We start from the raw sequence: 12,700 nt of genomic DNA on the forward strand, positions 1-12,700 counted from the left end.
AGAATCGTCCTGGGGGCCCTCACCTCTCACCTGCCCACACCCCGCCCCGGTCTGGCTGGCATGCTTGGGGAATCCCCGAGAGCCTCTGGCTTACCTGACCCCTCGTCAGAGCCAGAGAGAAAGGTGACATCTTTCAACGCTACTCCAGGCAAGACGCAGGGAGAAAAGGCTATCATCCACTGTATGTCAGGGAAACCCCTTAGAGGTGAGCTGAGAGATGAAAGGAGATGTGTGCCCCTGCAGGTGCTCCCTGGGTCCCCAATCCTCCACCCAACAGGGCAGACAGAAAACCATACAGACCGGGGTCAGTGTTCAGACTTTGTGCTGCCCGCTCTGTGGTCTCCGGCTCCGTGGGGTCGGCGGTCCTGGCCCAGGGTGGTCGGAGGGGATGGCGATGATTCCACCAGGGGACAGAGCAAAGGCTCTATTGAAGCTGAAACTTGCTAGCGAGGACCTCGTCCCAACGGACCACAAGGCAAAGAGTGACTGTACCGGGGGTCGTGATCAGCCCTCAGCCCGAGGAGCCGGGGAGGCCCCTGCCTGGTGGGGGCCGGAGGGCACGTCTGCCACGCACAGGATCACGGGGGTCTCACGGTTCTTCTGTGCCCCGGGACAGCGGTGAGTAGCGGCCAGTGATAGGGGAGTCCGGGCCCCCCTCCCAAGGCCGGCCGAGGGGGTGTGGTGTCTGTGGGGACAGGGGCGGGGGGAGGAGAGCACCCTCCTGAAATCCACTTTTGAAACCTGCACCTTGATTATTGTTGCCTCCTTTTTCCAGGCCCTTCGCAGGCTGTTGTGAAGGAGAAATGGGGGGGGGGGGGGGGTGGCTTGGGGATTCTTGCAAGTAACGAGTAGCCAGACCCGCGTTCTAAACAGCAAGCCATCTGCTTTCCTGCGTTCGGCCAGTGAGAGAGAGACCAAGAGAGACAGAGTGAGAGAGACAGATACACAGAGAGACAGAGGGACAGAGAGAGTGAGAGAGACAGAGGAGAGGGGCCTCTGCGCAGCACCAGGCTCGTTCCAGCGGTGGGAAGTTACTGAGAGCAAACGCCGGGACGGGGGGTTCAGGTTCTGGTTCTGCTTCTGGTTCTGGGTAGAGCCACCTGACAGCCTCCTTGCGGAGGCAGGCGGGGGACAGAAGTCCCCCAGGGGCCAGGAGGACGGGGAACTTGACTGACTTAGCAGGGCTCTCTCTCTCTCGGCGACACGCCTCTGAGACGGGCCTGGCGGGGAAGGGACTTGAAGGATCCCAGCTACCGTCGGTTGAAGGAGGATCCTCATCGAGCACCCGGGGGCGGATCCAAACACGGCTGCACAGGCTTCGGACCCGCAGGCCACGCAGAGCCAGCGGGCGTCCAGGCCGAGCCACCAGCTGGCCGCCTCCTGGCGAAGGCATTGAGTTCATCGTTAAAGGGCTTGGTTTGGAGAGGTGACAGAATTGTTTCGAATTCCGTGGGGTGAGTGCGTGAGCATTAAAATTCACATAACTGTGCACCCAAGCAAAGTACACTTTGGCGCATGAAAACTGGTAAAAATAATAAAAACAACAGCAAACAGGGGCCTTCCCAGTGCTGGACACACATACTTTATTCACATTCCTCGCCTGACTCTGTGCGATGATCTCTGTGCCCAGGTGAGCAAGCTGAGGCTGATCGGGAGAGAGGCCTTCCCAGGGTCACATCTCTGGAGGTGGCAGCTCAGGGACCGGAGACCCAGGCCCACCCCGGTGCCCTGCAGGGCCTGGCACGTAACAGGTGCACGGGGCCAGTCTGGGGTCTGGAATGTCGGCCACAGCCGGCCCTGCCCTTTCACTGTGTGAGGGCTGCAGAGAGCGGGAAGTGCCTGCCTGCTTGGGCCTGTCCTTCTGGAGAAGTCACTCCCGGTGGCTTGTTGACCAGGATCTTCTGCTGCACAGCTCGCCTGCTGGACAGAACAGCCCGCAGCTGCCCAGAACCGAGGCCACCATGCCTGCCCCTTGGAGGTTAAGGCAGAGAGCGGAGGTCCCGGGTGGCCTGGCAAAGACAGCCCAGGCATTTGGGCCAGAGCGAGGGAAAGCGCCCAGCATGCCCCAGGGAACCTGTCCTCCCCTGTGCTTTCCTCGGGGTCTCCTGGGCCCCCACCTCACCTGTGGCCTTGCTGTGCTGGCCTTCCTGGATCCTTGGAAGATGCAGCACTCGGGAGTGCTGGAGACCCGGGCTCAGCCCCAGCAGGGTCCCAGCTGTACTGTGTGACCCAGGCGAGCCTCCTGACCCTTCAGAACCTCAGTTTACTCATCCATAAAATGGGGATGATGACAATGTGGTTGAGGAGAAATAAGACAGAAGAAGGGAAATCTCTAGGGGGTTAAGCTATCAGTCAGGACCTGCCCTGATGAGCAGCACCTGAAGGTTTCATATAATTGATTGATTGATTGATTTCAAAAGTCTTGGCCTGGGTGGCTAAGTCAGTTGAGCATCCGTCCAACTTCGGCTTGGGTCCTGATCTCGTGGTTCATGAGTTCAAGCCCCACATCGGGCTCCGATGTCAAGCCCCACATCTGACAGCTCAGAGCCTAGAGCCTGCCTCCGATCCTCCGTCCCCCTCCCTCTCTGCCTCTCCCCTGCTCATACACTCTCTCTCTCAAAAATAAATAAAACATTAAAAAAAAAAACCCAAAAAACTCTGGGACTCTGATGAAAAGGCAGTTGAGGGGACCTGAGGTTTCCCAGGTGGACTCTCGGGGGCAGGTGGGAGTGGGGAGGAGAGAACTCAGGCATGACCGCATGTCTGCTGGTCCATGGGCAATTCGCGTCACAACTGGGGACACCCAGGCTCAGAGAAGGTGAGCACCCTGCCTGCGGTCACACGGGCCTCCATCAACGGAGCCAGGAACACCACCGAGATCAAGGGATTTGTAATCACAGGCGCTTCTTAGTGGATCTCGAGGACCAAGAGGGCCACCAGAGCATTTATGAGACTCTCCCTCGTCTTTCCAGAAAATCAGGTCCCATTTGTCATTTGCTTACCAAGGTGCAAACAGACCTGCGGCGGTCCTGTGTTTCCTTCTCCAAATGAGGAGCTGACTTTCCGGGGCGGTGGGGGAAGGGAGCGGACCTTCCGGCAAGTCGAGACCTGGCCTCGGAGCACCGCCAGCCGCCCGCACCGTGGACATCGCCTGCGCTTTGCCCCCTTCAGCCCCAAGCTTGCTGGCTCCGCTGCACAGACGGGGAAACCAAGGCACGAGGAAGGTGTGCCCCCAGGGTCAACCGGAAGCCAGCAAATGTCAGCGTCAATAGATGTGCAGACCCCAAGAGTGCTCGGTGCCACCACCATGGTGTGAACCGCCTTTCGCGCCTTCCCTCAGGTACATACCCTCCGGGTGAGTGGGGGGTGGGCCCTGTGGTTTGTGCTGGCTTATGAAACGTTTGTCCCACAGGTTCTGTGACTCAAGGGCTCTCGTGAGGCTGCGGTCAGGCTGTCGCCGGGGCCGTGGTCCCCTCCAAAGGTCCGCCAGGGGGGATCACTTCTGAGCTGGCTCACGCATGCGTCCCATTTCTGAGATAAAAACGGAAGCTTAGCGAGGTTAAGCATCTGACTCAAGAAAATACAACCTAAATTGTCAGGGTCAGGTGCATTTGTCTCCCCCCACCCCTCCCCGCAAGGAGGGTGCAGCCAGGGGACGGCTTGCGCCTGTCCAGGTGGGGCGGCATTTGCGGTCTCCAAGGGAGGGGACCTGCGGCCACTCCATGGGTGGATGTCGCTGCGTTGAGTCCTGGCATGGCCCGGCGGGCCTGGTTCCTGACTTCACAGATGTCCCTCAGGCCAGGACGGGACATCTGCCCAGGGTGTCCTACTGATTTCTGGAGCAGGGGGACCCGGGCCGGGTTTGCCAGCTGAAAGCCCTGTTTCTCTTCTCCGTCACTCAGCTCGCTGCCCGTCTCCAGCGGCTGGAGCTAGCACGCGGCTGTCACCGGGACGCAGTCAGCTGACGACCCCGTGATCCCCACTTTGTGGCTGGTCCCGAGTCCTGCCTGTGGGGTCCCGCCTGTGGGGTGAGTGGGCCCCACTCACCAGCTGTGTGAGTTCGGGCTCCCTGCGTCTTCTCTCCACCCTTCACTCTTAAGAGTGTGAGACCAGAAGCCCGACCCCCAGGGGGGCTTTGTGGACAGGTGGGGTGACCCATGTGAGCCCAGGCCGGGGCATTCTCATCCGTCATTAAGCTAGTAATGCCGTTGTGTGATAAGAGTCGGGGATCCAGGGCGGGGAGAGAACCAGGCGAACCCCAGCCCGCCACTTCCTGGGTGAGCCATTGCTGTCACCAAGGAGGGGCGGTCATAACCACAGGGCCTCCGGCCTCCCCATGGGGGTGGCCCGCAGGGGACCCAGAGCCGGTGAACATATGGTCTCTGTGCTCCGTCTTCTGGTTTTCCACTAGAGGGCAGTGGCGAGTAGGAGCCGTCCCTCTAGGTTTGGACAGACATGGGGACGTGGGACCCGCAGAGAGCTGGCCTGATGTCTGGATCTGGACGGGGAATACCGAGGCCCAGTTGTGCGGGGGATTCGTCCCAAGCCACTCGGAGAGAACCGTCCCCCAGGCTCCCTGGGCTCATCCGTGGGCTTGTTCACAAGGGTGTCGGGGGCCTCCAGCCTGGGGCCACTGAGCCCGCCGGCTCCAGGAGCCCGAATTCAAGTCCCTGCTGCCATTCTCAGGCTCACAGACCCGCTCAGATCCGCCTTCGTTCACAAACCTGCGTGCAAAAGACGGTCTTCATTATCAGGCTGGTTGCTTTCCCTGATTACGGAAATAGTCACCTTCAGGTTACGTTGTGAATGTTGTTTTCTCCAGTCTGATTTTGCTGCTTCCTCTAAAGAGCATTTTCAAAAGCAAAAAGGGGCTCCAATCGTCCGCGGTCCGCCCCACCCCGGAGGATGCTGTGGAGAACGTCCTCCTGTGCTCAGTGACGGGCCAGCCAGGACCCAGCACCCCCGCCCCTCCACTGAGAGTCCCCGGCCCCCGCACAGGGGTGTGGGGAGGACAGCCCTGTGGCCCCATCAGAAGCACCACGCTCCGGCTCCTTGGGGCGTGCAGAACACCCTTTCAAGTGTACAGGTGGTTGTCCCCCTCGTGGTCCCCTGTTCCCGGCCTGTTTGTCTCGCTGGCCGCAGGGAGCTCAGCGCTGTGTATCCCACAGGAAAACAGGTCCGTGAGTCCCTTTCTCCACACACACGCTCATTTCCTGGGATCTCCTGGCTTCTGTGTATCTCCCTCACTCCGATGTGACCGCATGGGCCCTCAGGGCTGCCCCGTCCAGTCGTGTCCCCTTGGGGGACAGGTGGCCGGGCCAGCCCTTTAGGGCCCCGGCTGCGGAAAGGAAGGTGCCCTTGGCTTTACTGTTAATAAGCAGGATTTCTAATATGGTCTCTAAAGGACGGAGACAATAAATTTAGGGCTTAGGTGACTTGTTTTCAAGGGAGTTCGGGGCCCCCTGGCGCCTGTGCCCGAGGCGAGATGGCGGCCGGCCACCTCATCCACACCAAGGAGGCCCTGGGGCTTCTTACACGCGTCCTTAGCCCATCAACCCTAGGTCAGAGGGCCTGTGGGACACCGCTGTGTCGCCGACAGAATTCTCTCTCCAAGAGCAAGGACAGGCATGGCACCACCCCACACGGGCCCCTCAGCCAGGACCACACACACGCAGGTGAGGAGGAGTCGTGACCCCCGTGGTCTGACCCACAGGGCTCCCAGCACAGACACTTCCAGCTTGCAAACAGGGAAACTGAGGCCCAGAGATGGCTGTGTATTGTCTGTATGGAGCCGGGATTAAAAACACAGGGCCCCTGGGGCGCCTGGGGGCTCCGTCGGTGAAGCGTTCCGACCCTTGATCTCGGCTCGGGTCGTGATCTCACAGTTCGTGAGTTCGAGCCGCACGTCGGGCTCCTTTCTGTCCGTGCAGAGCCCGCTTGGGGATTGTCTGTCTCTCCCTCTCTCTCTCTGCCCCTCCCCTGCTCTCTCTCTCTCAAAATAAAAATAAGCATTAAAAAAAAGTACAGGGGCCCTGACCCAGTGTGGTCCCGTGAGAGAAACTGCGAGGCCGGGGTAGGGGGTGGGCAGAGCTCCTAGACCCCAAGACTCCAGCAGGGGAAAGTCCCACAGTAGGACCCCTGCTTGCAGACTTTCGGGATCAGGCTGTGTCCACATTGCTGTGTGGCCTGGGGCCTTTATTGTCCCAGCCGGCAGGAGGCCCAGGGCAGCCTGGTGGGGTGCTCAGAGCCTTTGAGATCAAAGGCGTGAGTGGGGTGCTGGCCCCCTGCAGGCCCTCACCCTCACCACCTCTACGCCCCCCCGGGCTGGTGACCGGCATCCTCCCCTGGGCACCGTCCGAGAGCTTGGAGGATCCCCGCGGGCCCCAGGACGCCCGACAGGTTCCTGGGGACCGAGCCACGGGGCTTGGCCGCCGGGCCCCCACTAGGCCCGGGAAAGCGGGGTCACAGCTCAGTCCCTGCAGGATGCCACCTAGTGAATCGGCGGAGCCCCCACGTGACCGTGGGCATTGGGAAGCTCCCCGGCCCCGAGTGGGCCAGGCGGGAGAGCCGCCCCATGCAGCCAGGCTCTTGGAGCTTCCGGAAGAGCGGGGCTCTGGCTTCCTTATGTGATCTCTACCCCCTGGATCCTTGAGAGGAATTCAGAAGTCTCTAGGCTGCACGTGCTGAGGGCAGCTGGCGGTGGGTGGCCCTCACGGGGGTGGCAGCTCTGGGACCCGGCCGTCCTCCCTGGAAGGAGCCCCGTCCTGGGGCAGCACGGGACATACGGACAAGCCCGTGAGGCTTTGCGGGAAGGTCTCTAGACTGGACAGCGTCGGGGCCGCCCGGCCGGTGCCATCGGCTGTCAGCCGGCAGGGCCGTGCAGAATCCTACCCCGCGCTCTCACAAAGCGGAGAACGCCTCAGACACTGCCTAGGTCATTCGTTCACGCGTCCCCACGGGTGACGAGGACGGGCGCTCAGGCCCCACAGCCCAGCGTGTCCCGACTCCTAACTGAGCCAGTGACTCCCTGCCCACCTCCGCCCGTGACGGCACGAATCACCTCCCGTGGCCGAGAGTCACCGGGATGCCTGGTGAAAATGCACAGCTGGGGTGCCCGCCCCCAACAGTCGCGAGCCGCTTATCCTCACGAGCACTGACGAGGTAGGGCAGGTGTCTGCCTCCCTTCGCGGTCAGGGGTCTGCGGAGGGGACGGGGCCGGGCGGGTCAGCGCCCACCTGTCGCTTAATCTGAAGGTAGGCGTGCCCTTTGGGGACGGGGGTGTCAAAGGTCACTTGGGAACTTGTTGAAAACCCAGATTTCTGGGCCGGACCTTGGAGTCTAGACTCCAAATTTCAGGACACGGCAGGTGACTCATCATGAGCAAATATGGGCTTCTCTGGACCCCACACGAGAGACCCTGCCCCCCTTCGCTGACCCACTGCTGACCTCACGCTGGGCCCGGCACACAGTAGGTGTCCAATAAGTGTTTGCTGAGTGCCCCAGCCGGCTGCCCCCAGGCCCCGCTACAGGAAGCAGGGCCCGCTGGAGGGGCGAGCTCTCTTCAGCCCAGCTAAGCGGTGGGTTGTCCCCGCCCCCTGCAGCCGTTCAGGGGCCAGGCCTCCCTCCTCCTTGAGGGTTCCTCCCCCCCCAATTCCCCGCACACCAGGCCTGGAGCCTGCACTTCCCCCCAGGCCACCCCTCCCCTCCCAGCTCGGGAATGCTGACCGGGGACTTCCGAGCAGATAAGGAGGAGGAAGGTCAAGGGGGAGGAGACTCGAGGGGCGGGCCGTAGTCGTGGGCGTGACCAATGACCTGGGCGACTGTCGGGCCACCTGATTGGAGCCTGAGGGCCTAAAGCGTGTGCATCCTGCCCCGGCTGGACCCACCGACCTGTGGGGCCCTGGGCCAGGAGGCAAGTGTCCGCGGCAGCCGCAGGTGAGGGACCCAGGCAGCCTCCCTCCCTCTCTTCCTTCGCTGGCAGCGTCTGCTCCCTGGCAGGGTAAGTCCCCGGCCACTGGGCTGGATCTGCCCCGGGAGGAGCCACCCCTACGCGGCGGCGGCCCGCGGCCTGGCTCGGCTCACCTGTCTGGACAGGTGGGGTCAGGGGAGGGCGTGCGTGGGGCGTGCCCTCCAATCCCGCCTGGTCGGGGAGCAGCAGGGCGGGTGCTGCTTCAGGCTGGGATTCAGGTGGCCAAGGAAAGGCCAGCCTGGTGTCCCCACGCCTGAGAAAGGAGCTGAGAGCCGGCAGGTGACGCTGGATGTTGTCGCGGTGGCCACTGTGAGAGGGGGATGTGCCTGCCCCCAGGTTGGGGCCCCGGGAGGGCTCAGGAGACAGTGGGCCCAGGGGTTCTGGTCCTGGCCCAGCACCTGGGAGCTAGTGACCCTGCCCCTCTGTACCTCAGTGTCCCTGTCTGTAGGGTGAGAGAGTCACGGGGGCCCCGTGCAGGCCCACACTGGGTCAGCGGCCTCCGTCTGTGCTGATGACCATGGAGAGGAGCCACAGCCCTGGGCTGGTGGCAGGGGCCGGGGTCCTGGCTTTCCCTCGCCCTGGTGCGGCCCTACCTGCCTGGACTTCAGCACCCTGCTCTCTGCCCCCCCCTCTTTCTCCAGCCCCCATCTCAGCCCCCAGGGGCCAAAGTCCCTGTCGCCCCGCCGGCCCCAGGGACGACAGCTCCTTCAGAGGTGGGCCTGAGAGAGGCTTGGAGCAGGGAAGGGCCGTGGGGAGAGGAATGGGGCCAGATATGGACGAGACCAGGGAGGGGCCTTGCTCCCACAGTCCTGCGACCCCCGCTGTGGACTTGGCACAGGCTGACCGGGGTGAGGGGCCCCTCCGTGGCCCCAGGTGCTGCTCTGCTCTGAGCCTCAGTTTCTGCACAGGCACAAGGACCCTTGTGACCGTCCCCCTCCCCAGTGGCTGCAGGGTTCTCGGGACGGACCGTGAGGGTTCCTCCTCCTTGATTCACACGGAGAGGCCCGAGGCCCTGGGTGCCGCAACATGGCCGAGACCCCTGGAGGGTAGCGGCTGGGCCAGGATGGGCCGCCCAAGGCCTGCCTCGGTGTCCTTGAGCCCCGCTGAGGGAGGTGCAGGTGCGGCGCTAGGAGGCTCCTGGGCTGGCCCAGGGCCACAGCAAGTGGACCTGGGACTTCGCCCCGGGCAGTCGGCTGCAGGCCCGGCTGTACCCTCAGTGTGTGGGTCTTAATGGTTCCCTCTCCACCCGCATCCTGGTGTTCCACCTTTTTCACCTTTCAGAACAGTTTTAGATTTACAGAACCACTGCCAAGCTAGCACAGAGTTCTCATACCCTCCCACCCAGTCTCCTTGACCGTTGACATCTTACATTAGAAGGGTGCGTTTGCCTCAGCTGGTGCACAAGGATGGGTCCACTGTTCTTTTTTTTTTAATAAACAAAATTTTTTTTTGAGAGAGAGCAGGGGAGAGGCAGAGAGAGAGGGAGACACAGACTCCAAAGCAGGTCTCCAGGCTCTGAGCTGTCAACACAGAGCCCGACGCGGGGCTCGAACCCACAAACTGTGAGATCATGACCTGAGCTGAAGTTGGACACTTCACTGACTGAGCCACCAGACTTTATTCTTAAGTAAAGTCTATCCTTGGCTCGGATTCCCTTAGATTTCCCCTTAGTGTCCCCTCCCTGCCCAGGAGCCCGCCCAGGACATCACATGACATTTTGTCCGCCCGTCTCCCGGCTCCTCGGGGCTGGGACGGTTCCTCAGACTTGCCATGTTGTGACGATTTCTGCGAGGAGTCCCGGCCAGGGGTTGTGTGCGAGGTCCCTCGGCCGGGACTCGTCTGGTCGTCTCCCGTGCTTACACGGGGATCGCGGGTCCCCGGGAGGAAGACCGGGGTGGTGGAGTGCCCTCTCCTCGCGTCCCGTCAAGGGCACCCGCCGTCACTGGGATGCTGACCTTGACCCCCCGGCCGTGGCCGGGTTTGCCGGGCTTCCCCACCGCCCGGCCCCCTCCCTGCCGTCCCGCACTGCGTTCTTAGCGGGGAGGTCACGGCGCTCAGTGCCCACCTGAGGACTGGGGAGGGGGCCCCCCTCCTCGGGGGTGGTGTCTCCACGTAAATCCCTGGAGGTTCTTCTGCAGGGGAGAGATCTGTCCCTTCTCCGTCCTTTATGTATTTGCTCATGGATTCATCCTGGATAGACTCATGGATATCTTACAGTTTGGGTTCTAATCTGATACTAATTAATTTTCTTGCTCAAAGCTTTCTAGCTTTGGCCATTGGGAGCTCTCTCAGTGGGCTCCTGTGTCCCCTCGACTCACCCCGTCCTGGTGGCATTTCATCCATTCGCTCAGCCGCTCATTCGCTTCCTTCCTCTGTGGCACCACAAGCCAGGCCCCACCCTGGCCCTTTGCTGGCCTGGTCCTAGAGCCGGCCGTTTCTCCGAGGGTCCTGAGTCCCTCTGTTGGAGGATGGTCTTAGGACCCAAGATCTGCCCGCACTCTGGGCGTGCTTGCGGCTACCTAGGTCTTCTCTTTTTCACACAGATCTGCAAGGCAGCGCGTGTGCGTCTAACCCGTCTCCATACGCGGGTCTAAGTACTTTGCACACACACCGATGTGAGCACTTCCGTATGCGGAATGTGTCTGTGTCAACTGAGACCTGATGTCCCCGCCCGTCACCCATCGCCGTATGGATTCTTCCAGCCCCTCTCCTTGATTTTCTGTAACCCTACTCCAACAGTGACAAACCTGGCTTTCACCATCCACCGTCCACGTACTTAATTGTTCAAATTCCAGCGGCTCAGCACCTGTGCAGAAGTCTGAGAATGTGTCGCCCCTGCCCCGTGCTGAGCGGCGATATCGGCTGGGGCCCGGTGAGAACGTGTGGCTCCTTTTGGCTTCGGTCTGGCCCACCCGCTGCCACCTTCAGTGAGGGTGGCTCACGCCTCGGTGACACGGACCCCTGCTCCGCCCCCTGCGCCCGTCCCGGCGGCCCCGACCTCCTACCGCGTCCTTATCCGCACACGTGGCGTGCACAAGGTGTCACAGCACCCGGTGACGAGGTTCACCGCCCGGCAAAATGCCCGCGCTTCACCTACTCAACCCCCCTGCTCCTTTCTTCCCCTCACGGTTTCCCTCCACAAACACCAGCAAACGCAGACACGTTCCGACCCCCTTTAGAGCCCAAGACGCAGCATGACGCACATATCCCCGCACCTCAGTCTCCCCCGTCGCTGGGTCTCGGGGACCTTTCCCGGTCGGCCGCGGGGAGCTTCCCGTTCTGTGCTGCTGGCCGCTGGGTGCTGGCTGGAGCGACATCAGTCCCACGCCCGGGCTATTCCCCAGGTGCAGCTGTTGTAAGGAGCCTGGACGCCCTGGCAGCCCCGCCATCTCCTTGGTGGGTGGCCGTGTGCCCGGGGGGAATTCCGGAGGCGGGGCTGCCGCTCAGGGCCGCGGTTTTGTTGGTGGCTCGCCCGCCCTCACACCGGTCCCGGGCACCGGCTGACCGAGGCCCGGTCTCGCTGAACCGGGAGGTGACCGAGTCCCTTGGGATCGTTTTGCACGCCTGGCTGGGGAGCTTGAGCGTCATTTGCTCTGTCTTAACAGACAGGACCCGGTCCCACTGCTCTTCTGCGGGGTGCTCGGTCTCTCCTCTGGCGCGGTGTAGAGCCGGCATTGAGAGGGCCAGCTTCTCAGGCGCGCTTCAGCTAAAAACAGCCGCTGGCAGCAGGGCCCAGGCCTGGCCCGACTCAGCGACAGGTCAGCAGCAGGTTTGGTTGTTGGAAATGAGAAGGGGCGCCTGGGTGGCTCAGCTGGTTAAGCATCCAACTCTCGATTTCGGCTCAGGGCATGATCTCGCGGTCCGTGAGTTCGAGCCCTGCGTCGGGCTCTGTGCGGACAGCTCAGAGTCTGAAGCCTGCTTTAGATTCTGTGTCTCCCTCTCTCTCTGCTCCTCCCCCCGCTCACACTCTGTCTCTGTCTCTCTCTCTCTCAAAAATAAATAAACATTAAAAAAAATTTTTTTTCGGGCTGCCTGGGTGGCTCTGTCGGTTAAGCATCCGACTTCAGCTCAGGTCGCGATCTCACGGTTCGTGGGTTCAAGCCCCGCGTCAGGCTCTGTGCTGACGGCTCAGAGCCTGGAGCTTGCTTCCGATTCTGTGTCTCCTTCTCTCTCTGCCCCTCCCCTGCTCTCTCTCTCTCTCTCTCAAAAATAAATTTAAAAAAAAATTTTTTTAAATGGGGAAACACCAGACCAATCGCGACGGAAGGACATTCCCCAAACATGGTTGTGGCCAGTCCTTCCCAAAAGTAAGGTCATGAAAAGCAGGGACACTCGAATATGGTGGTGCCCTCGGTGGCTCTGAGGACTGGAAGGACATCAGGGGAAAACGGAGGCAATTGAACCAAGTGTGGACTTTGGTGAATAATGACGAGTCAGTGTGTGACTCGTTCACCAAGGGTGACAGGCGTGCCACAGGCATGGGACGCGTTAACCGCAGGGGACGCCGGGTGTGGGTGTGTGGGAGCTGCGTGCTTTCAGGGCGACGTTTCTCTAAATCTGAACTGTTTTAGATACAATTAGATAAAGAAAGAGGCTGTGTCTGCAGGTGCCCGGCGCTCGGGCCCTGAGCGTGGCCCCGCGTCACCGGGCTCTCTCCTGTAATTATGGGGCACCCACGCCCCCGTCCCAGACCCCGTCCTGCCCATGGATAGGGTGCCTGAGGCTGACAGG

At 61.6% G+C, this 12,700-nt stretch overlaps 1 protein-coding gene across 1 annotated transcript in view; it reads left to right on the forward strand.

Annotated features, from left to right (window-relative positions):
- The first annotated feature begins 7,854 nt into the window (after positions 1–7,854).
- SH3TC1 (SH3 domain and tetratricopeptide repeats 1) overlaps positions 7,855–12,700 on the forward strand; it is a 46,703-nt gene continuing 41,857 nt past the window's right edge. Inside the window, 1 exon segment of the mRNA XM_042937017.1 lies at positions 7,855–7,999. The gene's annotated coding sequence lies outside the window, so the exon portion shown is untranslated.

The sequence above is a fragment of the Panthera leo genome, chromosome B1 (genome assembly GCF_018350215.1).
Source record: "Panthera leo isolate Ple1 chromosome B1, P.leo_Ple1_pat1.1, whole genome shotgun sequence".
Lineage (NCBI taxonomy): Eukaryota > Metazoa > Chordata > Mammalia > Carnivora > Felidae > Panthera > Panthera leo.